Genomic DNA, 17,010 nt, shown 5'->3' with positions numbered 1-17,010 from the left:
AGCATAACTTATTACCATAACTTATTTGCATTTGCCACTCCCCCTGACATCACCGGAAGTGTGTCAGAAGGCAACACCCACTGCTCAGGCTCCTCTGGACTGTTTTGGATTGCTAGCTGTTTGGGGGGGGATGGGGGACGTGCAGATCTGTCCTCGCAGAGGAGGGAGAGCTTGTACCTGAATAAAACTTGGTCTTAAAGGTGCCAGTGGACTGTTTTGGACTGGGGGGGCCGGGGAGAGCTCTGCAACTTACCTGGCTGCTTCTTGCTCTGACTGAGGGCTGCTGGGAGCAGGGGGTGGGGCTTGTTGCATGTGCCCACTCCCTGGGCTCTTTACTGCTGGAGCTCCACTCCTATGCACTCCTGCAGGAAATGACCCCGGGCTAAATGGAAATTCCAAGTACAGAGGCAGTGTACCTGTAAAAATGAGGTGGTAGACACAAAGGCTGACATGCCCTGATAATGAGCTTCCCAGTTGCACCTGGCTATCAGGGACAGAGTGATGGGACTATATGGACTCTTGGTGTGGTCCAAAAGGACATTTCTTCTATTTGTGTTACAAGTGGCAGCTTTGCTATTGGACTCCTACCACTAATCTTTAGGGCCTGCTATTCTTCAGCGAGCAGCAGTTGGGGTTTTGTTTGTTTGTTTGTTTTGCTCGTCTGGGCGGGCTGTTTTTTGTTTGTTTGTTTGTTTGTTTTGCTCACCCGAGAAAAATGAATGCTGCATTTCTTTTAATTGGCTATTTTTTTAAAAAAAGATCAAAGTAAATAGCAACAAATGAAAATAAAACACGACTGCACTGAAAATAGATTAATCCCTTTTTGTACAGTGAGCAAAAGCAATGCTACTTTTTTTGCGAATGTGTCTCTCATATTTGCTTATGCGGTTTGCTGGGCGAAAGCCATGATTTCCCCTTGTTTTGATCATCCCTCTTCAGAGGACTTTCCCCCCACAAACTTTTAAGGGTTGGGACCAAATTTCAAAAGCTGATTGGTTTGCTCCAAATATCCTGATTTTGTTTCTCTCTCAGGAGAAACAGAGCCACAAGTCTTTATTCTTCTCCAGCCACTGTCACTTTCCTAAAACTGAACACATCTCCAACTTTGGGTTGGCTCATGTACAAAAACCTTGCAAAGTGTGTTCAAGCGCTGCTGGTTTTCCTTGCTCTCCTGAGCAGCTTTGCCCTGGTTACACAAGAGGCAGGAGGGAGTGATTTTCTCTTCCTCACTGCAGCCTCTTCTCTCCTTTGTAAGAAATGAGCTTGTGAGTCTTTCTTCGCATCCCATTTTCCCTTCCCTTGAGGCAAAGTTTTCCCATTGAAGTCAGTGCATTTTCCAAAGTCAACTGCATTAATAAGGCATCAAAATGGTGTACAAGGATCCAAGTCCTGCTGAGAAAGATTTCTGTGGATTTAAACAAGTGTGTGTGTGTGTACAGGGCTATTTTTGGGCAGGAACGCACAGGAACGGAGTTCCGGCTGTCTCCCAAGTTGGCCACGCCCAGCAGGAACGTATTAGCATAATAGGCCACACCCAAGAGCAGAAACTCATTAGGATATGCTACATTAGGGGTGTGTGGCCTAACATGCAAAGGAGTTCCTGCTACAAAAAAGCCCTGGGTTTGGACAACAAACAAGGTAAACAGAATAAGAAGCAAAAGGTGGGTGTGGCTGGATGAGCACACTTCTGGTAACATGGGGGTGTGGCCTAATATGCCAATGAGCTGTGCTGTCAGGGGTGTGGCCCAATATGCTAATGAGTTTCTGCTGTTGGGTGTGACCTATTATGCTAATGAGTTCCTGCTGGGCTTTTTCTACAAAAAAGCCCTGTGTGTATATACACACACATGCAGTCAATGTTCCCTCTAAGCTGAGTTAGTGTGAGCTAACACATTTTTGTCTTAGCTCAGGAAGGATGGCTCCAGAGCAAACTAATTCATGCAGTAGTCAAGTTGCTCTCTCACAGCTTTAATGCCAGTAGCTCACAAAGTAGAATTTTGCTCACAAGACTCCAAAGCTTAGAGGGAGCATTGCATGCAATCAGTGTTCCCTCTAAGCTGAGTTAGTGTGAGCTAGCTCACTGTTTTTTAGCCTCTGGCTCACCCATTTTTGTCTTCACTCAGGAACGATGGCTCCAGAGCAAACTAATTTATGCAGTAGCGAAGTCGCTCACTGACAACTTTAATGGCAGTAGTTCACAAAGTATAATTTTTGCTCACAAGACTCCAAAGCTTAAAGGGAGCATTGCATGCAATCGTATTTTATGCTATATAGGCGACCATGGTTTATACAAATTTGGCTGATTCTGGCCAGAAATATCAATCCTCCTTGGCAGATTTGTTACATATATGCTGGTGCTGCCTTAAAATTGAGATCTTCTGGTATCAAATAATGTAGTGAATAAAATTCTGGGTAATAGTATTCTTTTCAGTCCTAACATTATTTTGTTGCATTACCTAAAAGATATCCTGGAGGAAACTAATCCTGAATTAGTATTTGCTTATTAACAGCAATAAACATGTCTAGTTCCACCAAACGGAAAATAAAAACAAAAGCTCTGTCTATTTCTGATTGGTTAAACTGTATTTTAGGGATACTCTTGTTGATGCAGGGCCTAACCAGATGTTGCATCTCATCTGCAGCTGTAAGTCCCCTGCAGCAACTCAATCCTAATGTGCTGCAGGGGGCCTCATTCATATTGATATCATGAGGCTAGGCATGGCATTAGATGTAAGTTAGATGTAACATTTAGTTTGTACCAAAGTTAACGGATACTTTTAAGCCTCAAATAAATGCTACATAAGGATAAGTTTATGGGCAAAAGGATATGCTTGATCATAACTTGGAACAATGAAGTTAAGTGATGGAACATGCACATCTGTATGCGTTATGGGGGGTTGTAAATAGTTAATGTTTGATGCAATCATAGCAATGCTTCCCTGGGAGTAACCTCAGGATTGCTCTTTTAGAAATAGAAAAAATGGCCTGCAAATATACGGTATGCAAATATATGGAGACGCAGCATGGTACAGTGGTCAGAGTATCGGACAAGGATTTGAGAGCTCCAGGTTCGAATCCCCACTTGCCAGGTGACCCTGGACTAGCCACACACTCCTCAGCCTAACCTACCTCAGAGGGCTGTTATGAGGATAAAATGGAGGAGCAGAGAATGAGGTCAGCCTCTTTGGGTCTCCACTGGGGAGAAAGGTGAGGGGGTGGATTTCAATGATTTTTTAAAATGTAATTTTATCATGTATGTCTTAAACTGCTAGCCGCCTTGGTGACCTTTGTAAGGGAAAAAGGGCAGGATACAGACAAGCAGGATACAGCAGCCTCAGTACTTACACTGGGAAGGGAACATGTTTGCAAAGGAAATGTCCAGATCTACATGTAGTAATTTTGTGCTCAGTACCAATTTCTGTATTTATGTGCAGAACTGTAGCATGTATAAAAAAAGGTAAAGATTCCCTTGCTCGAAAGCCAGTCGAAATCTGACTCTAGGGTTGCAGTGCTCATCTCCGTTTCAAAGCCAAAGAGCCAGCGCTGTCCGAAGAAATTTCCGTGGTCATGTGGCCGGCATGACTAAACACCAAGGTGCACGGAACGCTGTTACATGTATAGACATGCCCTTATCATTTCTTTATCTCAGCCTTGGTCCAAGGAATGGCATACACAACTCTTTCTCCATTCTAGCTCACAGCAACCCTGTAAGGTAGTTTAGGCTGACAAAGCAGGGTTGGTCCAAGGTAACCTAGTGAACTTTAAGGTTTGTGAGGATTTGAACCCCGGACTCAACAATTCTAAGCCTGAGATGCTACTACGAAACCCCACTGGCCTCTCCAGTCCCATGTACCTGATTAGAATCAGTTGACTCATAAAGGAATTGCTGCCTGCTGGCTGACGAAGCTCTTCTGCAAACACAAGAAAGGAACATGTTACTTAAGTAAAATACTTCTGATTTTTGTCAATATTCAACTGAATCTGAATTCTCTGCTGTCCGCTTAGACCCGACATAGCAACCAGCTGGCTTTTACAGCAGAAATGGATTCCAAAGACAAGTCCCTTTAAAAGGATATTAATGAAACAACGTTGACTTAATTAAAGTCAATTATTGATTAACTCCTCTGCTCACAATATCGGTTTGGAAACCAGCATAAAGCAATTGGATTTCTCATCTCACCACTCGACACTAAGTGAAGATTTCTGTTATTACTTGACATGAAATTGTTCTATTAAATGTTAAAAGAGCCAGACTGGGTGGAATTCAATAGCAAAGCTGTCAGAAGTCTCTGATATTGGCAGGTGGGGTGATGAAAGGACTGGCTAACAGCTACACTGGCTAACAGCTACCCCAGTTTGGTGTAGTGGGAGAGCCAGTTTGGTGTAGTGGTTAGGAGTGCAGACTCTAATCTGGGAGATTTGGGTCTGATCGCCCACTCCTCCACATGCAGCTGCTGGTGTGACCTTGGGTCAGTTACAAGTTCTCTCAGAGCTGTTCTCTCATGAGCAGTTCTTGAAAGAGCTCTCTCAGCCCCACCTACCTCACAGGGTATCTGTTGTGGGGAGGGAAGGGAAAGGGATTGTAAGCCACTCTGAGGCTCCTTCGGGTAGTGAAGGGTGGGGTATAAATCCAGTCTCTTCTTCTACTGGGCTCCCTGGGCCAGGATGAAGTTGCACTAGTTGACAATGCCGGGCATCTCTGCAGCCTGGCTGTTATAAAATAACAAAAAAAAATCCCATGCAGATGAATGTTTAAATGTGTTGTGCAAGTGTTCAAGGGCAAGTGACTTTTGCTTAGCTAATAAAGGAACCAGATTGACAATCCTAATTGCCATGCCCCTGAGCAGCAAGTGGGACATCGACTCCTGGTCCAGACAGTCCTGGGGATCCTGGGGTTTGGGGATGTGGGCTGTAGAGGTACCAGTTTCCAACACGGATATGATACTCAATAGCCAGGAATACCTCCCCTGAGTTGGAATGGCTGAGATAGCAGTGCTTCTTGAAGTGGCATCCTGTCCCAAAGGCGAAACCTTCGCTCAGGTCTCAGTCCCTGCTCAGCAAATGTAGCTAGAATTATCCTGAGACAGTACAAAGCTGTAGACAAGGACAGTGCCCCTTTAACCACCCCCAATGGAAGCTGGGATAACTGGCCCAGCAGTGAAGGGCACATGAGCCCAGTTTGATTCAGGGCCTTTCATTATCTGCTGACTGGGAGCTGTCCTTGGTACTGAAGAACTTGGCTCAGAATCAGCCTTCCCATTCCCTTGCCCTTCCTCAGTCCCTGGTTTCCTGCTGCAGATGCAAAGACCAGCTGTAATGGTGTCTTCAGACAAGCAAGCAAAAAGCAGCCGCTATCTGAGCTTATTAACAAACCATTCTCTCTTTGGGAGGCAGAAGCAGTCCTCTCTCTGCTCTCTGGAATGGGTCGGTCATCGACGAGGGGGCATTGGTCATTAATGGGCAATTTGGCTGATTTGGTACTTGCCACTTAAGGATGATGCATCTGGAGTCGTGCCCTTTTGCCAAGTTAAAAGAAAAAGAAACCTATTTTTGCCTATTCGTGTGGCATTGCTAGATTTTTTTAAAAAGTTATTCCAGGGTGCTGAAATTGATTTGGGACTCACACAGCCTATCTGAAAGCTTGCTTGTGCTCTGTAATGCCTACTCGACCTGTATTTTGTTATGAAGACACTGTACATCTCCATTGCTCTTTCTGCCTTTTGAAAGATACTAACCCCATAAAACCTGTCTTCGCAACATTCAGTGGAGGGGATGATGTACCAAACAACATTGTAATCCACTCCACTTCCTGGGAAGGATGATTAGCCACCCCAAAATATAAATGGGATCTAAAGTCATGTTTGTAGGGCCAGGTAGGAACATAGATTCATCTATGTTTAGCAGGCCTGGGAATTTTCTCTTAATCTTTAGCATTGCTTATGTTGCTTGTGCTAGAAAACTGAAATGTTCTGTGCCCAGTGCTCATGCCTACTCCCTGGGCATGAGACATCATAGCCTGATTGTTTCTGGGTATGTTGGTGTCAATTTTATCTACCCCATTCCACAGCAGAATCCTTTGTCAGAGCCAGATAATGCAGCAGATCTCAGAGGATCGTGGAGATTTGGAAGCAAGCATGGCTATTCATTGTAAAGCAATGGCTTGTAGGTGCCCTTTCATCAAGGAGGAAGGAATCACTCACAAAATCAATACGTGATGTGCACAGGAACGAGATTAATCTGGGAGAAGAGAAGCAGCATTTTTGCAGCTGGATGGTTTCAGTTATCCGTTATTAATGCCTGAATAAGGCCTAGTTCTCATGGAGAAGGCAAATCTGTGTCTGGGCTGAACTATGGCTTGGGTTGCCAAGGTGGGAAATTCCTGGAGGTTTCAGGGTGGAGCCTGTGGAAGGCATGGTTGGGGGAGGGTATGGCGCTTCTGTGGGGTATTGTGCCTTAGCGTTTACCCTCCAAAGGAGCCCTTTTCTCCAGGGAGCAGATCTCTGCAATTCTGGGAGAACATAAGAGAAGCCAATGTTGGATCAGGCCAATGGCCCATCCAGTCCAACACTCTGTCACATAGTGGCCAAAAATACCAGGTGCCTCTGGGCCTCACCTGAAAGACAGCAGCCCTACGTCGCCATCAAGAAAGAGATCCCCCAATCTGCTATTTTCAGAAGAGGAGCAGTTCAGGCTGGAGGAGGAGGCTGATGGGATGAGGTGGGGCTAGGCTTGTCAATGCCAACCTCCAGGTGGGGTCTGAAGTTCTGGAGTCAATTATGCAGCAAAAAAACTGAGAACAGGGCAGAGTCCCTCCCAGAAAGCAGGTACCTCTTCCAGACTTTGAAGAGCCACTACGTTTTAGAATATACAGTATGGGATTAGATGGACCAGTTACATGACAGGATTTAGAACACGTTCCTATATCCAGTCTCCTGTTGGTATGCGGCACTGCCTCTACGGCATGGCCTGTGGTACCAGATAGATCCGAGATCAAATGCCCAATCAGCGGTGAGATTCCTTGGTGCGTCTCCCTAAGCCACTCTCTCTCAGAGTCAACATCACACTGGGGACTCAGGGGCCCTGACATATAATTTACCATTTAAAAAACAGTTACAGGAGGGGGAAGATATAGATCAGAACTGTGGGGTGCTTTCCCATGATTTTTTGGGAAACTGCGTCTCCTGGTAATTTTAAAGCCACCTGGGATGGAAAGATTTAATCAGAAAGCTAGTGTAGAGGCAAAGGATTCGTGCCTTCCTTCCCCCAACCATAACCCCAATTCCTGTGTGTCCCCCCCCCCGAGAAGGCAAATCTGTGTCTGGGCTGAACTATGGCTTGGGTTGCCAAGGTGGGAAATTCCTGGAGGTTTCAGGGTGGAGCCTGTGGAAGGCATGGTTGGGGGAGGGTATGGAGCTTCTGTGGGGTATTGTGCCATAGTGTTTACCCTCCAAAGGAGCCCTTTTCTCCAGGGAGCAGATCTCTGCAATTCTGGGAGAACATAAGAGAAGCCAATGTTGGATCAGGCCAATGGCCCATCCAGTCCAACACTCTGTCACATAGTGGCCAAAAATACCAGGTGCCTCTAGGCCTCACCTGAAAGACAGCAGTCCTACTTCGCCATCAAGAAAGAGATCCCCCAATCTGCTATTTTCAGAAGAGGAGCAGTTCAGGCTGGAGGAGGAGGCTGATGGGATGAGGTGGGGCTAGGCTTGTCAATGCCAACCTCCAGGTGGGGTCTGAAGTTCTGGAGTCAATTATGCAGCAAAAAAACTGAGAACAGGGCAGAGTCCCTCCCAGAAAGCAGGTACCTCTTCCAGACTTTGAAGAGCCACTACGTTTTAGAATATACAGTATGGGATTAGATGGACCAGTTACATGACAGGATTTAGAACACGTTCCTATATCCAGTCTCCTGTTGGTATGCGGCACTGCCTCTACGGCATGGCCTGTGGTACCAGATAGATCCGAGATCAAATGCCCAATCAGCGGTGAGATTCCTTGGTGCGTCTCCCTAAGCCACTCTCTCTCAGAGTCAACATCACACTGGGGACTCAGGGGCCCTGACATATAATTTACCATTTAAAAAACAGTTACAGGAGGGGGAAGATATAGATCAGAACTGTGGGGCGCTTTCCCATGATTTTTTGGAAAACTGCGTCTCCAGGTAATTTTAAAGCCACCTGGGATGGAAAGATTTAATCAGAAAGCTAGTGTAGAGGCAAAGGATTCGTGCCTTCCTTCCCCCAACCATAACCCCAATTCCTGTGTGTCCCCCCCCCCCACGGCCTGCTTTTTGAGCCTTTTCTTATTAGGCTCAGGGGATCCACTCATGGATTCCCACTGTCAAGTATAGCTTGATCGTCTGCCTAAGCTGTTGCACGGGGTTGTTCGGGAGGATAAAACTCCTTGGAGGAAGGACCAAATTTAAAAAAATGTGATATGTAAACCATCAATGTCTCTCCTTAGCAGCAGTTATGCAGATGGCCCCATGTGGGATACAGTAACGGCATGATCTTGACTCTCCACTTGCAGAACAGTGTAATTCTCAGAGAATGGACAAAGAAAGATTTCTAAATGACGTTTTTATTCTTCAGGTGTTTGGACAGATTCTTTGTTAAGCACCGAGAGATTATTCTCACCGAGACAGTCTATCTCAACAATCATGTCAGCTATGGAAAAGTAACGCTTGGAAAAAGCGGAAAACCTGGGAGGACTTGTTCGTGGACTATGCCAAAAAAAACCCGGGGACATCAGGATCATCTCGCTCTGTTGACGGGCAGAATGAAAAGCTACTTTGAAACCATTATCCCCGCACACACACTTCTCATGTTACCAGCTTGTGTGAGTAGGTCATGGGGTTATCTCCTGGCCTCCTTAATAACCCATGGGTGAGATTTAGAAAGAATGAGGGAAGGGGACAGAGAGAGAGAGTCAGTTCTGGGTTCTTTACTGAGGCCCACTGTGACCCGCAAGTCTTTTGCCCTTGTCACTCATTCAATTTCCAGACCCAAAACACGGCCATGCAACGTGCTTGACCTTTGCCTTGGCAGATGCTCATTTGGGAGGGAAGGCAAAATTTCTTCCTTTGTCTCTCTAATTCTATCTGTTACTTCATCATTCCATACAAGTCCCCTCTTACCACGCCTAGAAGGAAACCTAGCCAGCCCTCCAGCCTTGGCATCTTGTGAACGGAACTCACCTTTGCTCCTTATTGGGGGGAGATGAGCAAGGCCTGTCTCCCTGTTCCAGTTCTGTTATGGCAACACATGCGATACCACCTCCTGCCCAGATCCCAAGGGCCGGTTCCATTGCAGGGTTTCCATGGGCACAATGACTTCTACCCACAAAGCATGACTTTCTCAGCTGCCCTCCTCTCACAACAGTACAAAATCCTCCCCCAAACCTTGTTTTATTTTAATTTTGTTTATTTCTAGAGCAGATTTATTTATTTATTTATTTATCTTCGATTTGTATACGGCCCTTTAGCCGAGGGTCTCTGGGCAGTTTACAGGTATATGGCCTAAGTGCCTAATTAGTTCCTATCCTAGGACCACAATTCGACTGGGGGAGGGGCTACCTATCGACACCCGAGCGGCGCAGTCCTGTTGTATTCTCCAGGCGGGCGTCCATTGTTTCTTCCTGGCGCTTTAGGATGGGTTGACGACATCTCCCGGCAGGCTCCTGATGGACTCCTCTGGCGCGCAGCGGCTCCGATTGCAGTTCTGGCCTTTGTCCCTTAGGCTCCGACGCACTGCATCGTCACGCTGTCGTGTTGCTGTCCCGCCGCCATAGCTCCACCTCCATCTGGTCCTCCACCTCCATCTGGCCACATCCACGGGTCGCCTCTGCTCTGCCGCCGTATCACTGCCACCGCTACCGATGCTCCTGGCACACCATCAGGAGGGAGGGTGGAGCAAGGCCTGTCTCCCTGCTCCAGTTCTGTTATGGCAACACATGTGATACCACTTCCTGCCCACATCCCAAGGGCCGGTTCCAGTGCAGGGTTTCCATGAGCACAATGACTTCTACCCACAAAGTATGACTTTCTCAGCTGCCCCCCTCTCACAACAGTACAAAATCCTCCCCCAAACCTTGTTTTATTTTTATTTTGTTTATTTCTAGAGCAGATGAGTTATCCAAGAAGACTTGGAGCTGGTTTGCTACTGGTCTCTCAGTCACGGACTGTAGGTGGAAGTTCTTGCATAGGGTCATGCTGGATCCAACCCCAAGAGGGCAATTTTGTGCATCTTGCTAGCTCTGGTCAGAACTGGAGACTTTAATGGGTTTTTATGTATTACAATCTCTATTAGATCCGAGTCCGAGTACCTGGTGAAGGGGTACCTAATGAAAAGTGCTTTGCCTCTCGAAATCCCATACCCTGGGAATCTTGCTGGTATTTAAGATGCTACTGGACTCCAGTCGAGGTCTTCTACTGCAGGGAAACATGGCTACCCACCTGAAAGTTAAAGCTTCCTCAAGGGAGCCTTGACTCTCGAAATCTTACATCCCCCACATTTTGTTGGTCTCTTCGGTGCTACTGGGCTTGAATCTAGTTGTTCTACTGCAGACCAATATGGCTTCCCACTGAAACTATCTCTATTAGCTGCGTCTTATTCATTCACATACTATGGCACATCTACTCTACAAACCTATTCCTTTACCATGCCTGTCTCCAGAACAGCCTGGGAGTTGTAGCTCAGTGCAAAGCTGTGAAATCTCTATCAGAACCCTCCCCCTCCCCCCTCAGCTTCTTTCTCCCTCCACAGAACTACAATTCCCAGGACAACCTGGGAATGAATCTTGAACTTGTAGGTCTGTCATGTAATTCCTACATGAAACCGAAAAATCAGCAGACAAAACTAGCAAGGCGTGCTGCAGAATGAACGTGCGGGTTCAATCAATTTCATGAATTAAATTGGGGTGCGGGTGGGGGGGGAACAGAAATGCTTAAGGAACAAGAAGAGGTGGAACAGTAGCAGAAGAGAGGAAGAGACTTCTGTTCAAATCACAGGGAGGCTTAGAGTGCGGTAGAAACTTCCAGGGGAGAAAACCTGGACACAGGGCAGAAGAGAGGATGAGCTATGGGGCCAGCTGAACTACATTTGCACCAGGAGTTCCATTTAGGCAGGGAATGAGGCCATTACCCGCCCCCCACTCCATGTTCAGACCACATGGGATTATTCCATTAAAAAAGCATTGAAATTTCTGTTCAGCTCTCTGGTTCTACATTTGTTGTTGTTGTTCAGTTGCACAGTCGAGTCCGACTCTTCGCGACCCCATGGACCAGATCCCGCCAGGCCCTCCTGTCTTCCACCGTCCTCTGAAGTTTGCTCAATTTCATGTTCGTTGCATCGATGACACTGCCTAACCATCTCATCCTTTGCCGTCCCCGTCTTCTTTGACCTTCAATCTTTCCCAGCATCAGGGTCTTCTCCAGTGAGTGCTCCCTTCTCATTGGGTGGCCAAAGTATTTTCTACATATTGAGTGATTATTGCTACAAACGATAGTCCAGATCCAGAAGGTAAAATGGCTATTTTGGGTAACAAAACTCAATAGCTTAATTGTCTTTTGTTTTGTTTTTAAATGGCATTTGGAGGAGATAGCTGCAGGGGAGAAAGGGTAGGAGGGCTCAGAGAGATTAACCCCCTCTCCCCTATCGCTTTCTCCCTACAACTCCCTGTTCTGCCCCTTTCCCCTTACCTGGAGTCCCAAACCAACTGTTTTGATGGGACCCTTACTCTCAGCTGGGGAAAAGCAGCTGTGAGCAGGAGCCAGCATGGGGAAAGAGATGGGTGAGGGAGGGGTTGAACACCTCTCCCTCACCCGCGACTTCTCCACTGCATGTACTCTCTCCCAGTTCTAGTTTTAGAATTACATCCTTAACATAAGAACATAAAGAGATGCCAATGTTGGATCAGGCCAAAGGCCCATCCAGTCCAACACCCTGTGTCACACAGTGGCCAGAAATACCAGGTGCCATCAGGAGGTCCACCAGTGGGGCCAGGACATTAGAAGCCCTCCCACTGTTGACCCCCCCAATGTTCCCGCTAAGCTGTGGAGTCTCATGAGCAAAAATTCTACTTTGTGAGCTACTGGCATTAAAGTTGTGATCGAGCCATTTGGCACCTGCATAAAACAGTTCACTCTGGAGCCATCCTTCCTGAGCTAAGACAAAAATGTGTGAGCCAGAGGCTAAAAAACTAGCTCACACTAACTCAGCGTAGAGGGAACACTGCCCCCCCAAGCACCAAGAAGACAGAGCATCACTTGCCCCAGAGCCCCTATCTATACCTTGTGGCTAATAGCCACTGATGGACCTCTGCTCCATATGCTTATCTAATTCCCTTTTGAAGCCGTCCATGCTTGTAGCTGCCACCACTTCCTGTGGCAGTGAAGTCCAAGTGTTAATCACTCTTTGGGTGAAGAAGTACTTCCTTTTATCTGTTCTAACCCGACCACTCAGCAATTTCATGGAGTGCCCATGAGTTCTTATATCTTCTAAGTCCATTGAGAAGACTCTGCAGAGGCAGGCCATGGCAAACCACCTCTGAATGTCTCTTGCCTTGAAAGCCCATTGCCAGGGTCGCCATAAGTCGGCTGTGACTTGACGGCTCTTTGCACACACAAGTCCACTGAGAGGAGGGGAGATGGCATGGTACTGCCTGCTCTCATCAGATCTCGGAAGCTAAGCAGGGTTGGTACTTGGAAGGGAGACCACCAAGGAAGACTCTGCAGAGGAAGGCCGTGGCAAGCCAACTCTGCTCAATCACTTGCTTTGAAAATCCTCTAGGGTCACCATCAGTGTTCCCTCTAAGCTGAGTTAGTGTGAGCTAGCTCACAGTGTTTAGCCTCCAGCTCACAGATTTTTGTCTTAGCTCAGGAAGGACGGCTCCAGAGCAAACCAATTTATGCAGCAGACAAATCTCTCGCTCACAACGTTAATGCCAGTAGCTCACAAAGTAGCATTTTTGTTCACAAGACTCCACAGCTTAGAGGGAGCATCACCGGAAGTTAGCTATGACTTGACAGAGCTTTATATACACACACATGCCCACTGAAGTCAATGGGATTAGAAGATGGTAACTGCTTAAGATAGAAGCGGTGATGTGCAGTTTGGGCTCAAATGGGTTTATGTTGATTTTTTAAAAAAAATATATTGTGGAGTCATCATGTTGCTTTATGGCTGTCCACCACCTATGTGGCTTCTAATAAAGCCCAAAGGTGTGAAAAGTATGTCAGGAATAAGCAGCAGCAGTAATAACAACACCCACAACAACAAAAATCATAATATGACAACAACAGCTCAGCTCCAGAAGACAGTGTCGCTTGGAACAGCAGGTTCGAGCAAAGACACATCTGCAGTTCCCAAGAACTTGGCTAGATCTTGAGCTGCAGAACACCATCGACCAGTCAAATATGTGACTGTGACCATTCATAAATAATCATACAAAGTTGATTGGCCGTGTTTTAAGATATTGTCCACAATATTGAGGACCAGAAACTTGCCACGTGGGAACTAATATCCTTTTCTGTAAAAAACCATGCTTATTGAAATGTGTGGTGTGCAGATTTGTGGTCCCTGTACCTGAGTGCCTTTAAAGACTACCTGACTTCCTCAACCAGGGCAGAGATCACATTATGAGCGCGCAGAGTGCACCAGATGGCTCGAAAGCATTTAACCCCTTCAAACGCACAAGGCCCTTTCCCTCTCCAAAGAGGAGCTTGGCAGAAGCATTTAGTTTGTGTGTGCGTGTATATGTATCTGTTGTGTTAACAGAGCATCTAATGTGACTAAATAGGACAACCTGCTCTCCCATCCCCATGAAAAATAAATGATGTGCTTTATTCTTTCTCCCAGTTCGGCTTCCCCACCTCCCCGTACGCTCACCACTATGGGGTGGCCGGCCTCCGTCCCTCCCCCACTTGGGAACTCCGACAGGAGATCAAAGCAGGCGGCCTCATCTCCGGAGGGTGGGCTGCCCAGAGGAGTGGGTGCTGCAGGTTCACGTTCAGCACAGACAGTTGTTGATACAATTTTGGGTGGGAAACGGGGGTTGGGGTGTGTGCACGCACGTGGGGGTGTGTAGAATCTATGCGTAAAACGCGGCCAAGCAGCAGCTCACCCTTTTAAATATTAATCATCTCTGCTTCTGCAATTTTGCCAATGCGTCTGGGCCCACCACTGTTGAATTTTTCATTAACACCACTCGCTTCCAACAGCATTTCACCCACTTTCCTCCTTCTGGAACCCCCTCTTCCACCGCGTTCTCCCTCTCCTCCTCCCCACAGGCTCAGGGCTTTGCCACCCAGCTCTCGTCTCCAGACAGATGACATCTTTGGCTCGCAGAGCTCCCTTCGGTCCCACGGCGAGGCCATGGCTCAGGACAGAGGAAGAGGAAGCAAATGGAAAAGGAAGCTCGGCACAACAGGGGAAAGACGCGAGCACCAGTCAACAAGTTGCTCCTTGCATAATGCATGCGCTAGGTCAGGGCAGAAGGGCTGATGGGGTGGAGCGGGAGCCGTGCGGCCCAAATGTCTTCATCGTCTGCTTTGTTCTTTGAGGACAACAGAAAGTGCAGAAGAGCTTGTGAGCGAGGAGAGACGGTTTCTTAAGCTGCAGCAGAGCCAACCCAAGTGGCTGGCTGCAGCAAGCACTCGCTTTGTGAAGCAAAGAGCTGGCAATTGAAGGGAGGAAACAAAAGCGAGCAACGATTAGGAAGCTGAAACACAGAAGAAGAAGAAGAAGAAGAAGAAGAAGAAGAAGAAGAAGAAGAAGAAGAAGAAGAAGAAGAAGAAGAAGAAGAAGAAGAAGAAGAGGAGGAGGAGGAGATTGGATTTATACCCCGCTCTTCACTACCCAAAGGTGTCTCAGAACGGTTTACAAACTCCTTTCCCTTCTCCTCCCCACAACAGACACTCTGTGAGGTAGGTGGGGCAGAGAGAACTCTTGACAGAAACTGCTCTTTTTCAAGAAACTGCTCTTTTTCAAGAACTATGGCTTGCCCAAGGTCATCCAGCCAGGTGCAAGTGGAGGAGTGGGGAATCAAACCCCATTCTCCCAGATTAGAGTCCGCGCGCTTAACCACTACACCAAACTGGCTCTCAAAAACAAAAAGGAGTTTCTGCCCAGGACTGAGCCTTTTAGAAAAAGCAAACTGACACTAGAAACTGCAATGGAACCAACCAAAGTAGCTGGCTGGCTGCAACTGCTCAGTTTGGGAAGAGAAGCACAGGGCCAAACGCAGAACTGGGCAAAGCTTTCCTTTCCTCTGACCTTACAAATATAGGCAAGAACAGGTAGGCCGAATTTACAGTTGCCACTTACCAGCTTGGGGTGGGAGTCCTCCTGCCACCGTTCCCATGTCTCCTGCAGTTGGCTCAACAGAGTTGGCAGGGGGAAGATGGGAGGATGAAAACACTGATTTATTTATTATTAATGTATTAATTTATTTTATTTATATCCCGCCCTCCCAAAGGCTCAGGCGGCTCACATGCGGCAAAGCCGAGGTATAAATTACAATAAAACATATAATAGAATACAATATTTAAAACAACAGTAAAAATCATCCTATAACACGGTGCTGAACCTATATAAATCTTCCAAGATGGAAACAGCCACCCAAATTTGGCGGCCAGCTATCTCAGTAGCGCGGTCTCCCGCTACGCTGTTCTGCCAGGCCATGCCTGCCCCCCTTTAGTAGGGCAGCCGATGACACACTACCTCGGTGGTAGGATAGTGGTGGCGGCGGCTCCTACTCAAACGCCTGGCGGAAGAGCTCCGTCTTGCAGGCCCTGCGGAACTGCATAAGGTCCCGCAGGGCCCAGATCTCCTATGGGAGCTCGTTCCACCAAGTAGGAGCCGCCACCGAAAAAGCCCTGGCCCTAGTAGGGGCAAACTTAATCTCTCGGGGACCTGGAACTACCAGGAGATCGAGGCTCTCCGGTCGTAGTGCTCTTGGGGGAACATACGGGAAGAGACGGATTAATATTGTGACACTCTAGGAAGTTCCCCAAACCCTATGGTTTTACCATAGATTTTTGCGGACTTCTTAGAGCATCATTGCTGCTTCCTCTCCTCATGTCCCCCCCCCCTCCAAAAACTCCCAGGGGTTTGAAGGCAGAGGCTTGGTAACCATTGCCAGACTGGAAGAAATCATGCCTGTGAAACTTGAAACACTTCCCATGACAGCTTTAGATCTGTGACGTCAGCTGTAACACAGACCAAAGTTTGAGTCCAGTGGCACCTTTAAGACCAACAAAGTTGCCACTGGACTCAGACTTTGATCTGCTGCTTCGGACCAACACAGCTACCCACCTGAATCTAGCTTTAGATTTGTAAAGTTAGCTATAACACAGTTGATGTTACACAGCAGTGTGGGATTAACACAACTCTTTGGCTTTTTGGCTTTACTCCCATACTAAGGCTGGATGCATTATTTTTGCCAGTCATCCCAAGGAATCCCCATTATTCTGCCACCCCCGCCCCAGAAGAATAGGATATGAAAACCAGCAGCTGCAATGCTGCAGCAACTGAGAGGCCCAGGGGTGATACTGAGGCCCTGGCAACGGCTTGATGATGCCAACCTGTAATGCCAGCTCTGCAAATGGTACCCCTAACATAGAATAATAGAATAGTTGGAAGGGATCTCCGGGGTCATCTAGTCCAACCCCCCTGCACAATGCAGGAAATGCACAAATACCTCCCCCCACATGCCCCCAGTGACAGCTGCTCCATGCCCAGAAGACAACAAAAAACCTCCAGGTTCTACAGCCAAAATGGCCTGGGCAAAAACTGCTTCTTGACCCCAAAGTGGCAATCAGCATTTCCCGGGGCATGTGAGAAAGAGCCACAAGAACTAAGCACTGATGCAGCCCCCTTCCTGCCCTCCCTCTCATGTCTACCTAAGGTCACACAATCAGCAGTGCTGTCAGATGGCCATTTAGCCTCTGTTTGAAAACCTCCAAAGAAGGAGAGCCCACCACCTCCTGAGGAAGCCTGTTCCACCAAG

Source organism: Gekko japonicus, unplaced genomic scaffold (assembly GCF_001447785.1).
Source record: "Gekko japonicus isolate JY-2015 unplaced genomic scaffold, Gekko_japonicus_V1.1 scaffold507, whole genome shotgun sequence".
Taxonomy (NCBI): domain Eukaryota; kingdom Metazoa; phylum Chordata; class Lepidosauria; order Squamata; family Gekkonidae; genus Gekko; species Gekko japonicus.
This window is presented reverse-complemented; position numbering follows the sequence as displayed.